This window comes from Mus pahari, chromosome 7, assembly GCF_900095145.1.
Source record: "Mus pahari chromosome 7, PAHARI_EIJ_v1.1, whole genome shotgun sequence".
Lineage (NCBI taxonomy): Eukaryota > Metazoa > Chordata > Mammalia > Rodentia > Muridae > Mus > Mus pahari.
The window spans coordinates 35,381,614-35,394,900 of record NC_034596.1 but is presented as its reverse complement, the minus strand read 5'-3'; positions in this window follow the sequence as shown (position 1 = coordinate 35,394,900).

Here is a 13,287-nt window from a genome sequence, read left to right as displayed (position 1 = left end):
TAGCTGAGAGTAACTAGCAAGACTAAAGTTTGATCTCCATAGAGGCTGGCATTTGGTGAGTCTGCCCAGTGACTGTGCTGGCTTTTCCTCCCTCATTGACTACATCACACAGATGTTAACAGCATGTCCAGAAATTCCTCTACAACCTGCCTCTGTCAGTTTTTTTCTGGAAATATGAGGCCAGTAATCTGGGAAAGAAAAGGAAAAACAAGTTAGAAAAGGAAGGAACAGCTTCCAAAGTCCTGCATGTGCAGGACACTATCAAGAAAGGTCTTTTAACTTGAAGGCACAGAACATTAAGTATTCCTAAGACCGATGAAATTCAGATTTCTAATATAAAGTATGATACAAGCAAAATGTCATGGAAAAGGGAAAGGGTGCTAAAAAGCAAAAGAAGCCAAGACTAGTTGCTTTCAAAATTAAACATGGCTATCAAAGTTTCATAATGTTTAAATACTATTAACTATTCCATAACTTTCAAAAACTTCATGTTCTTAGAGCATTTGTAATGATACAGAATTTTTAGTTTTACATCCTAAGTTTTGTTTTTTAGGTTTTAGTGTAGCAACAACAGAAAAGAAAATACAACATTTTTATCAATAGTTGATTTAATATTTGCACTTTAATTAATCCAATGATTAATACAACTTTTCAGTAACAAGGTGAATTGTAAAAATTCTAACAACCAAAGAATCTATGCCATTTGAGCTCTAATGTTTAGTCTTCATAAACATATTTCAAAATTCTTGAAAAACTGTTATGTCAGCATAAATATCAAATATATGAGGGTAAAATCCAGGCGTGCATTACAGAGTATAGGAAATATTTAGCTCTTATGGAGATACTTAACCATAACTATTTAAACAATCATTAGAAGCTTCAATAATAAGTATGTCTATTGCTCTGTCTGACCAAATGGCATCAAAGCCAACCAGAAAGCCATATATTTTTTTAAATAGAATCTTTTAATTAAAGCGAGATTGAACTTATTTCATTTTATTTAAAGATTCATGGTGACTTAAAAGTTGTTTGGAGGATAATGAGAATTAACATTAAATCCCAGATTTTTTTTCTTCTCATCGTGCACGGTACATATACAATCTGAGGCTTAAATGATTAACTGAACATAAGGATTACCCAAGATACTTATTTCGCATAGAAAAACCACTGGTGCCTTAATAAGCACAATTATGTCCTTCAGCTAATTTCTTTGAAATTAAGGTTTTAAAAAATATAATATTCTAAGCAGTTAATAGCAGCTTAAATGATTTATTACATAATCCATTTTAATTAAATTAGGAATTATCTTTCTCTAAGTATTATGAATTACAAAATTTAAGGCACAGATGTACTATACCTGTGCTTTATTTGGACAGTTAAAAATTTTAGAGTTTTAATGTTATTCTGACATTTTATAATAACAATTATTGTAAATTATTACTAAATTATGATTTAAAAAACTATAGCTCTGTCTAAGGCCATGATACATATATACACACATAAATGCATAGAATATATTTATATAATTATGGTATATTTAAAATATGCATATATATTTGAGACATATATTTGAAATATATTTCCATATATATATATATATATATACATATATATACATATATGTATATATATATATATATATATATATGAAATCTAGATCATTTGAAAAAGTAGTATTCTGAAAGACAGCATCATTAATGAAGTTAAACTTAAAAGATTTTATTAGAAATTCAAATCACATTTGATCAGTCTCAGCCATGATTCCAATCACTTTCCACCCTTAAATATTTCATGAAATTTATTGGGCTTTCTGCCTTAATATCTTAGATTTCACAAAGCTTCAAATTGGAATGTCTTTTGCTTATATGTTTTATATCCAGGTTTACCTGACAGTTACGTTATAATAAGCAAAGTAAAACTAATCATATTTGTATATATTTTCATCTCTATTCATCAGCTATGCTATTTTTTAAAAAAAATAGAGACATATAAAAATGTTATGGTTAAGAAATGCTTTATTTCCATATCTAAATATAGACGTGTAAAGCCATTAGTGTAAGACAGTTCTAGAGTAAAGCGCTATATACTATGCCGTGTGTATTTATCATTAAACCAATAACTATTTTATTTCTCTGAATAATTTAAGAGAACTGAACATTTTATTCCTCCTATGTAATAAAGGCATTGCTTTATACTTTTAAATGTACTGAATTGACAATGAGTTCATAAGTCTCAGAAAACAAAAATTCTATTGAAATGTAAGACTGGAATTCCAGGTCAAACAGTCTTCTGTCTGAGATTTCCAGCTTTAAGAGTCTGGCATGACTAATGCAATGTTGGCATCAGTATAGGTTATTCTTCTGTGTTTTTGTTTTTGTACTTCATCACTTTGTAGACTATTCTTAAGTTACTCTCCCACTTAAAACTTGGTTTATGAATCAAATCACTAAAATCTGTGCTTTAACCATATTAAGATAGTTCCACTTAGATATTTAATGTTCACTCTAAGTTTATACTGAGAGGCTCAATACCTCACATAAACTGGTTTTCATAGATGCCATTATTTTTATTTATAGGCATAAAACATAAGTTATATGTTCATGTCCCAAATGAAATGGGAAGTAAGGGCCACGTACACAATTTCCTTTATAACAATTTCTAAAACTTTAATGTTAATTCTTTGTATGGTCTTAAAACTTTAAAATTACTTTCATAGAAGATATAGAATATTTTGTTTGAGTCAATTTCCAAACCAAAATTATCTCAAACAAGAACAAAACTGATACAGTGACTACTGTTCACCTGTGGGTATGTTCAATAGAGAACAACAACAGAGGAGAAGTGTGCAGAGCATCTCACAGGCTAACAAATGAAATAAACTTAACATATGGAGAATAGTTTTATACTTGCATAAATATGAAGTTGTGTTATGTGTGATAGTTATGAAATCCCTAAGTATATGTCTTCTTTAAAGTAGGATTAAAAATTAATTAGAAATTTTTAGATTTCATCATCATCATTATCTATATAAATATATGTGTGTGTATCTACACACACACACACACACACACACACACACACACATATACACGCACACTTGAGAGACATAATAATGATAAAATACTCCTCTTTTGAGAATGTCCCAATTATTACATGAATGTGATGATAAAGTTGGAGAAAGACGTGAACGGTGCTTAGTCAGGCACAGGCTCTGGGATGGCTGCAGTTTTGAGTGACCGCCCTCCATCTTATAAGTCTGTGGATTCAAACACATCATCATCAAATATTTTTTGTACAAAATCTAATTTACTTTTTAGAGAATGGTTTTTGCTTTGATAGGATAATAGTATGTGAAGAAGAATAAGCAGAATTTCAATAACCATCACAATCGGAATAAGAAATCTGCAGCTTAGATCACTTCCAGGGTCCACGTTGACCTCACCAGTCACAGGACCTCAATAAGGTACCCAAAAAAAGGAATTTCTCTGGAAAAAAAAAAAACTAAATACAAGTGTTAGAAACTGTAATCAAAATCAAGATTTGTGTGTGCTACCTAATAGTGGATGTATATTAAATAAAAATTCGTAAGTACTTAGACTACAGAAGACACCAATTGTATCCACTATACAGGTTCTTGTCCAATAATCTTCAAGTAAGCCAATCATACCAAAATTATAGGACTTCATGTTAATTGAGCTTTGTAATTTTTAGTTTATAGTAATGCAAATCACTAAAGACTAAAAACCTGAGTGTAACTGAATAAATCAACACATCCTACTAATTCATAATAATAAAATATATTAACATTTACGACTCATACTAATAGTGGCCTTCATGAGTGTGGGTAATCTAACAGTTCTCTCCTGATTTACAACACACGTAGTGATCTGTACCACTTTTTGCAGATAAATTATTAAAGAAGACTAACTGTAATGCCTGCAGTAAAGCTACTGTCTCCCATCTACAATATAAAATAAAACAAATCAATGTCAAATTAAACAACCATAAGTATAATTCAATACTATAGCCCCTATATTGACACCAAACCTGTAAGGTCTGCTCTTTTAGGCTCCTGAGATGCCTTAACTCTACAAGCTTTGTTCTGAGTCAGCTCTTGAATTCTATCTGAAGCAATTCCTGATGTAATTTGACCTGAGTCAAAAGCTGAGTTCTTTTGGGAATTAAGATCATACCCGTCAAGTTTTTTTTTTCCCTTTGCGGATAAATAATTTCCCTTAACTTATTTATTTATACACTTTTTTTTCCAGAGTGCAGTATCCTCTCTCCTCTTCTCGCAATTCCATCTTAATTCTCTCTCTCTCGCTCTCCATTCCACCCTCTCATTCTCCTCTATGAAGGGAAGACTCCCACAGTTACCAACCTGCCCTTGTCCATCACTTCACAACAAGACTAGGCTCTCCCACAGCGGCCAGATAGGACAGCCAATACAAGGAAAACAGATCCAAATGGAGGCAATTGAATCAGAGTCAGCCATTCTTCCAATTGTTAGGGGATCCACATGAAGATCATGTTACACAGCTGCTGCATATGTGTAGGGGGCTGACATTCAGTCCATGCATGTTCTTTGGTTTGTCATTCAATCTCTGTGAACCCCGATGGCCAATGGCCACAGCTTAGTTGACTCTGCAGGTCTTGTGGTGCTTTTGACCCCTCTAATTTCCTCAATCCTTCTTCCCACTCTTCCACTAGATGTTCTGAGTTTTGCTGTGGGTCTCCGCCTCTGTTTTCATCATTTATGTTTCCATGAAGCTTCTCAGGATACATTTATATTAGGCTCATGTCTACAAGTGTAGCAGAGTATCATTAATAGTTTCAGGGATGGGAGTCTCCCATGAGATTGGCCTCAAGTTGGGCCAGCCAGTGGATAGCCATCTTCTCAGAGAGGGCTTTAATCCCTGGATAAAAAGGACAGAGGTAGTCCTTTATCCCTGCACATCCTGAAAGCAGCACAAATTTTAGTTAGAAGGTTAGAAGGTGGGTGGTTTGGTATTCCCTTCCCTCCACTGGAAGTCCCATCTGGCTACAGGAGGTGGCCACATCAGCCTCTTGTGCAACCATGTTGGAAATCAATTTGGTGGTTTCTTAGAAAGTTGGGAATAGTTCTACCCCAAGCCCCAGTTATACTACTCTTGGAAATATACCCAAAAGATGTCCCAATATACCACAAACACATTTGCTCAACTATCTTCATCACAACTTTATTCATAATAGCCAGAAGCTGAATACAACCTAGATGTCCCTCAGTTGAATAATGGATAAAGAAAATGTGGTACATTTGTACAGTGGACTATTTAACTCAGTATTAAAATCAAGGGTACCATAAAATTTGCAAATGGATGCACCAGAAAATATGATCCTGACTGAGGTAACCCGAACCCAAAAGAACATGCAGCACATGCACTCACTTCTAAGTGAACATTAGCCATTAGACATTAGGACATAAAGCCATAAACACTCTTTAGTTGGTGGTTCAGTCTCTGTGAGACCATGCTCTGTGCAGTCAGAATATCCATGCTATAATACTAGGACCTAAGGAAGCTAAGTATCGAGGGTCCAAGGGAGGATGCTTCAATCTCACTCAGAAGGGGGAATAGAGTAGACTCTGGGGTGGGGGCAGATGGAGGGAGGAGGGAACTGGATTCAATATAGGATGAGGACAGGAACAGGGTAGGGACCAGGTGTGGGCAACAGGAAGTGTGAGAGAGCAGGGAGAGAGAAGGGAAGTTAGTTAAGGATGATATCTCTGGAAAAAGCCAGAAGCCTGGGTCAGGAGAAATTCCAAGGAGTCTACAGGGGTCACCTTAGCTGAGACTCCTAACCACATAATTTAGGTCCTGAGTTTGTTGTTAGCTATAATTTTCTACTTTTTTCAATATCATTAAATGCTTGCCAACATACAGTCATACGTGTGTTATGTATACATCTTTTTACTATAATAGCAGTTAGTAAATCATTTTCATCTAGTGTATGTGACAGATACAATAAGTAGTGATTAAAATAATAAAAGGTACTAGCAATCTCAATGGCAAAAACTTGCCAAATACTGATCTCAGCTGATAGAGACCATTACAATCTCTCTCCCCATAGCATTTCTGATAATTTAACAAGTCTCTACTCCTCCTTTGCCCTTAGGAAACACATCAAGAAAATAGTATTCTCAGTTGGCCGTCTTTCATGTTCACTAGTGCCATCTTTCTTTCCATTGCCAATATTATTAATTTATTTCAGGGCTTTAGTCTCCTTTCTTGAAATACATGGGAGTCCCATGAAGCTTTCTTGCTTTGAGATTTCTTTCATCTTGAGGAATAGAACTGAGACTAGTTTGGACCTCAGCTCTAACACTTTCCAACTTTGTAGCAAAATTCACCTCAACACGAATATTATCATAAAGGAAACTAACAACATTGTAAATGTGCAGAGTATGATGTGCAGTGTAAGTTCAGCTGTAGGAGTTTCCAGATAAAAATTTGGGGGTTGCTTATGTATACAATCATATCAACTTCAAGTAGTGAAACTAGACATCAATAAACCAAAGGACCCCATTAAAATGAGGTACAGATCTAAACAGAGAATTTTCTACAAAGGCATCTCTAATGGCTGAGGAGAACTTAATGAAATGCTCAGCATCCTTAGTGACTGTGGAAATGCATATAGAAACAAACCTGAGATTCATCTTATACCAGCCAGAAGGGTAAGATCAAAGACTCAAGTGACAGTTCATGTTGGTGAAAATGTGGATGACAAGGAATGTTCCTCCATTGCTGGTGGGAGTGCAAAATTGTACAACCACTTTGGCAATCATTTTGGTGGATTTCTCAGAAAGTTGGGAATAATTCTAACTTAAGCCCCAACTATTTACCACTCTAGGCATATACTCAAAAGATGTTTCACCATACCACAAGGACACTTGCTCAGCTATGTTAATAGCAGCTTTATAAGTAATAACCAGAAACTGGAAACAACCTAGTTGTGTCTCAGTTCAAGAATAGAAAATGAAATTGTGATACATTTACACAGTGGAAAATTACTCACGTATGATAATCTATGACATAATGAAAATTTCAGGCAAAAGGATGGAACTAGAAAAAAAATCACCCTGAGTGAAGAAACCTAGACCTAGAAAGAGAAATATTGCATATGCTCATTTATAAGTGGATATTAGCTATAAAGTACAGGATAGCCATGCTGAAATCCACAGACCCAAAGATGCTAAGTAACAAGGAGGGTACAAGGAAGGAACACTTGAATCTTACTGAGAAGTGGAAATCAAGTTGATATTAAGGGTGTGTGGAGGGAGGGGACTAGGTAGGAGAAGGGATGGGGATAGAAACTGGAGGTAAATGTGGGGGAAGGACAGAGGGAGAGAATACTGGGAGAGACAACTGGATTGAGCATGGGCATCTTTGGGATGAACTAGAAATCTAGGATAATGGGAACTCCCAGGAATCTATGCAGGTGACCTAAGACTCTTAGCAATGGAGGATATGGAACCAGGAAAGGCCATCTTCTGTAATCAGGTAAGATTTCCAATGGAGGGATTAGGACACCAAACCAGCCATAAATACTTTGACTCCAGAATAACCCTGCCTATAAAATGTGCAGGGGTAAAGATATAGCAGAAATTGAGGACATAACCAACCAATGACAGGCCCAGCTTGAGATCCATGCCATGAGAGGAAGCCTACCTCTCACACCATTAATGATATTCTGCTATACTTGCAGACAGGAGCCTAGCAGAATGGAAATCAGAGAACTTACGTGCAGCAACTGATAGAAACAGATGCAGAGACCCATAGCCAAATATTAGGTTGGACTCAGGGAGTTTCATGTAAACATAGGAGGAAGGCTTGATAGCACTACGGGGGTTAAGGGCACCACAAGAAAATCTACAGAATCAATTAACCTGAGCCCCTAGAAGCTCACAAAGACTGAACTGTCAACCAGCGAGTGTGTATGGGACAGACCTAGGCCCTCTGCATACATGTAACAGTTGTGGAGTTTGGTCTTCTAGTAGAACTCCTAATGGTGCGAAGAGGTGCTGTCTCTGACTTTGCTGCCTGTCTTCGGATTCTTTTCCCCTAAGTGAGCCATCTTGTGTACTCTCAATAGAAGATGATGCACCCACTTAAACTTTCTTACTGAAAGATGATATGTCAAGCAGGGTTGATACCGATGGGAGACCCCTCTTTCTGAGGAGAAAGGGAGTGAGGAAAAGAAAGGAGAGAAAGTGGAGGTGGGTGGGGAAGGTAAGAGTGAGGGGAATAGAGAATAGGAAGGAGAGCAAGCTGTGTCTGGAAAGTAAATAAATTAATTAATAAAAATAAAATTAAATGCATCCCAAACTTCAAAGGTTTCATGTGCAATTAATAACAACTTACACTGATGTCATTGTAAAATAGTCATTGAGATACCATTAATTTAAACTAATGAAAATATATCATTAAAAGTAAATTACTTTCTTTTTTACTTTCTTTGTGTAGCTACTGCTATGTTTCACATGGTCTGTATAGCTCATCTCGTATTTTCCTCAGGGCTGAGCTAGAGAATGAGAGCGTTCACTCAATTTTTACCATACTTATTCTTTTCTTCGCAAATAGGTACCAAATTACATATAGATCTGTCAAAATGATGTAAGACCTGAAATTGCTCTGTAAGTTGATCCTCTTTGACCCCCATGATTTGGAGCTTCACAGTATGGCACCACACCTGGAAACCTGCCGTGCAAGATCTCAAACAGGCACAGGAAATTCCTGGAACAGCAATGCATCCTAGTTGAAGACATCCAGTTATCCCTCAGTGCAACAGAAGCATCACTGTTAATTAACTGCTGATATGCTTGAAAGAGTTTGTTTGGCAGTGGTCTTGTGGAGAGAGCCGAACCAGGTGTATTTTTAGAATGCTGTAGACAATGCTGTCATAGTCAGTTAACTTCTACATCTCATGGCCTTAACAAATGCGTCCATTTTTATTCTTTCAAAATCTTGTGCAAGATGGTAGACAGCTATTGATATTGTGGATTGTGGGTTAGTCATCTCAGCAAGACTCTCCAAGATGCTGCGGGAAGGAGGGAAATAGATAGGTGAAGGGTCACATATCTGGACTTAGACATTTTAATCTAAAGGGGATAAGTATCATTTCTGTTTACCAGACTACTACCAAAAATTTGTGTACACCTAAGAATAACCTGAGAAATATTTGGGAGTTTATGGAACCTAGTGAACCACAAATATCTCCTTAAGGTAAACCTTGATTGCTCAATTTGACTTCTAATTTACAAAGATTACTTAGATAAAATACATTTCTTAAGCCTTCTTACATCTTATAATTGTACTTTCTAGTGCAGATGCCACACAGCGGTTAATAAATGTACTCAACAGAGCATTTAGATCTATAGGCTTTATGTTTGGGCTAGATTTTAGTATCCTTATAGCTACTGATCACACCAATGCTATTTGGCTACCACTATAGCAACAGTGATATTTTAACTTGCTCTAGCTTCAAGTTTTTGAGTTTCTTTGGGCTTGAGTGGCAATTTTAAACCTGGTTTTCTGTTCTAAATTAAAGGCTCATTTCTAACTCCCATTGGAATAAAAACAATAGCATCCATATATATGAGGACATTTGAGTTTATTAGGGATTTTATCTACAATCATCTACAGTTGAGTTGTAACATCAGTTTCTACTTATGAAAATCAGTGATTCTTGTGTTTTGATGAATATCATACATTATGCAATGGTTTATATGATGTATTATATCAGAACATATTATTAGAATGAAAGTACTTGTGATCATAGTTATCATTAATCCACAGATACAAATATTTGTACAAAAAAGAAGCTATATTCTGTCTAAAACCGGCAATGTAAAAAACATTTATGCATATTACATTGTAATTTTCATATTTACTTATATTTATTCATTATACTTTATAATCCTTAAAACTAACCTCTTAAGAAAGTTGTGTCTAACACAGATATGAATACTGAATGAGAAAAATATGTATAATGTGATATATTAGTTCAACACTTTTAATAAAATATTCAGATACTAGTTTTCCACGTATACGTATGTCTAGCTATCTCTGTCTGTGTGTGGACTTGTAGGGGCAAATATGTGTGTATGTGTGCATGTGTGTGTGTGTGTGTGTGTGTGTGTGTGTGTATGTGTGTGTGTGTGTATGTGTGTGTATGCGTATGTGTGTATGTGTGCATGTGTGTTTAAGCAGAAGAAAATACCTAACATCTTCCTTATTTCTGCTCTACCTTATGTTGCGATTAGGGTCTCTCTCTCCATCCTGGAATTCAATCAAGCAACCTGGTTGGCTAGCAAACCCAAGGATCTACTTGTCTGTAGATCGATAGCACTAGGATTACAAGCATATGCCATTTCTCTGCACTTTTATAATTGTGCGTTAGGAATTGAACTCAGGCCAACATGATTGCATTGAAATCTCTTGCGAACAGCTTTATCCAAGCCCCACGCTGCATATTTCTCACTTGCGTTTTCTAGTTCTTTCCCAATATGACAATAGCAAAAATTCAAAAAAAAATGTAAAACTTAAGAATTTTGAATGACTGATAAAGACTAAATTCACTAATATTCATATAGGAACATACTACATGCCCCCAAGAAATATGAAATTATAAGAAAGAACCTATAAGCCATTGTTTTCCTATAGTAAGTTGGTGTAATAGTTTTGATATGCTTGGCCCATGGGAAGTGCTACGATTAGGAGATGTGACCTTGTTGGAGGAAGTGTGTCATTGTGTGTAGGCTTAGATGACTCCTAATGCTCAAGCTCTGCCCAGTGTAGGAGAATCAGTCTCTCCCCTGGCTGCAGTTGGATCAAGATGCAGAAATCTCAGCTCCTTCTATAACGCCATGTCTGCCTGGATACTGCCATGTTTCCTGTCATGATGATACTGGACTAAACCTCTGAACCCCAATTAAATGTTGTCCCTCATAAAAGTTGTCTTGGTCATGGTGTCTCTTCACAGCAATGGAAACCCTAACTAAAACAGAAGGGACTTGGGTATTGCTATGATAGGCCTGACTGTGGTTTTTTGTTTGGAGAAATGTGGATTTTGGAAGTTTGTATCTGGAAAACAGTGGAATGCTTTAAGTGGGGCTTAATGAAATATCCTAATAAGAGTATGGAAATCCTTGATCCTGCATGTGATTTGAACTATGGAACACATGCTCTAGAGATTTTAGAAGAGAGGACTTTTAGTATGTTGTACGAAGATTCTTAGGATGTTTTGGTAAGGAATATGGTTTCTTTTTACCTTTGTCTGAAGAGTCTGTCTCAGCCTGTGGTGAATACATTCAGACTAATTGCACTGGCAAAGGAAGTCTCACAGAAGCCCAGCATATACTGGGTCTTGTGGTTTGCACTCATGAAGAATGTTATGATCAAGTGTAGTAAGCTTACAAGGCAAAAATACAAAATATTTGGGACAAAGAGAAAAGAGACACTAGGAAGCAGAATGGAACTTAATCCTATGTTCAAGAAGATAAACTGATCAGGGCAAGATTCCACCCAGGTAATCTTATTGTTTATACCTGTGAAGGTATGAAATATGCCTTTTGATCTTGGTTTTAAAGGGGATTATACTTAAGTGATTGGATGACTCTCAGAAGAGACTTTAAACATTGGACTTTCAACACTATTAAGACTGTTGTGGAATATGGGACTTTTGAAGTTGGTCTAAATGTATTTTGCATTATGCTATGACTAGGTATGGCCCTCATAGGTTTTGTGTTTGAACTAGGCTATGAGGGCCAGGGAGTAGAATGTGGTGGTTTGAATATGCTTAACCCATGGGAAATGCTACTATCAGGAGGCGTGACCTTGTTGGAATAGGTGAAGTATGTCACTATGTAGGCGGGCTTTGAGCACTCATAGTGCTCAAGCTCTGCCCAATGCAGAAAAATCAGTCTCTCTCTTGTCTACAGTTGGATCAAGATGCAGAACTCTCGGTTCCATATACAGCAACATGTCTGCCTGAATGCTGCCATTCTTTAGCCATGATGATATAGGACTGAACCTCTAAAACTGTAGCTCAGCCCCAATTTAATGTTGTCTCTTATAAGAGTTCACTTGGTCATGGTTGTCTCTTCACAGCAATGGAAACCCTAGCTAAGACAGTTAAAAAAAATCATTAAACTGTTGGGTATTTTTGATTTTGCATTTTGATGGATCTAAACTTTAGTTTTAAAGTAATGAACACTATCTTTTAAAAAAGTAGTTTATTAGAATAATATCTGGGGAACAAACTCTGCCCTGGATCTAGTACCATCTGAAAACCCCAATTATAAGCAATTAGGTGAAAAGCAATGAAATAAAAACACCTTTGAAATTAATGACATCACAGAGGTTAATTTAATTGAATTGCTTCCTAAGTCTAGAATGGCTTCATAGTGATTTATGTAAAATGTGATCAAATGATACATTTATAAAAAATAATATGGCATGCCTTAAAAGGCTATAGGGTCTAAATACTAATTATTGGAAATTATTTTCTTCACATACTCTTCTTATGGGACTTAATTCTGTAAAGTATAAGTGAGGATCAGGCCTGTCATAATGGATACCGATGCGGAATCCCATAATTCTTGCTGAATGGATTCACTTCTCCCTCAATGCTCTGTATGGCTCCTACAAAGAAACAAACGGATCTCAGACTGCAAATCAAAAACTCCTCATCTCTCTGACACATGCAAGCAAGCCAGTGAGATCCTGCCTCAAATGACATATATCTTTGGCTTTGTTGTTGTGACAGTTGTTGTTGTTGTTGTTGTTATAGGTGGAAATTTTGGACAACTTTTGAGCAACATTATTTTCTCTTATCTTGTCATATCCAATCATCCATTTCCTAAGATTTTCCTTTTTATATTTAAGTTGATTCTTAAAAAAAAACCTATTAAATTAAAATTACTTTTAGTGAGTGAATATTTAATCCACTACCCTTGCATTGTTAAGAAAAAGGAAAGAAGAGATAAAATAAAGGTCTCATTCAAGTATGCTTAAGAAAATATTACTTAATTAAATCTTAAAAGAAAAGTTCTTAAACTTAGAAATAAATCCTAGAAAGGGGGAGTTCATAATACTGTAAGGAAAAAAGTTAACATGACACTACATTATCAAAGAAGAAACAGGTGTGAAGACTCTTCATCTATACAAAGAGCCTATTAGCCAGTGAAATATAAAGCTAACTGTGTCTCAGTTTTAGTAAAAAAACAAAATTAAGGATGATTGTATATCC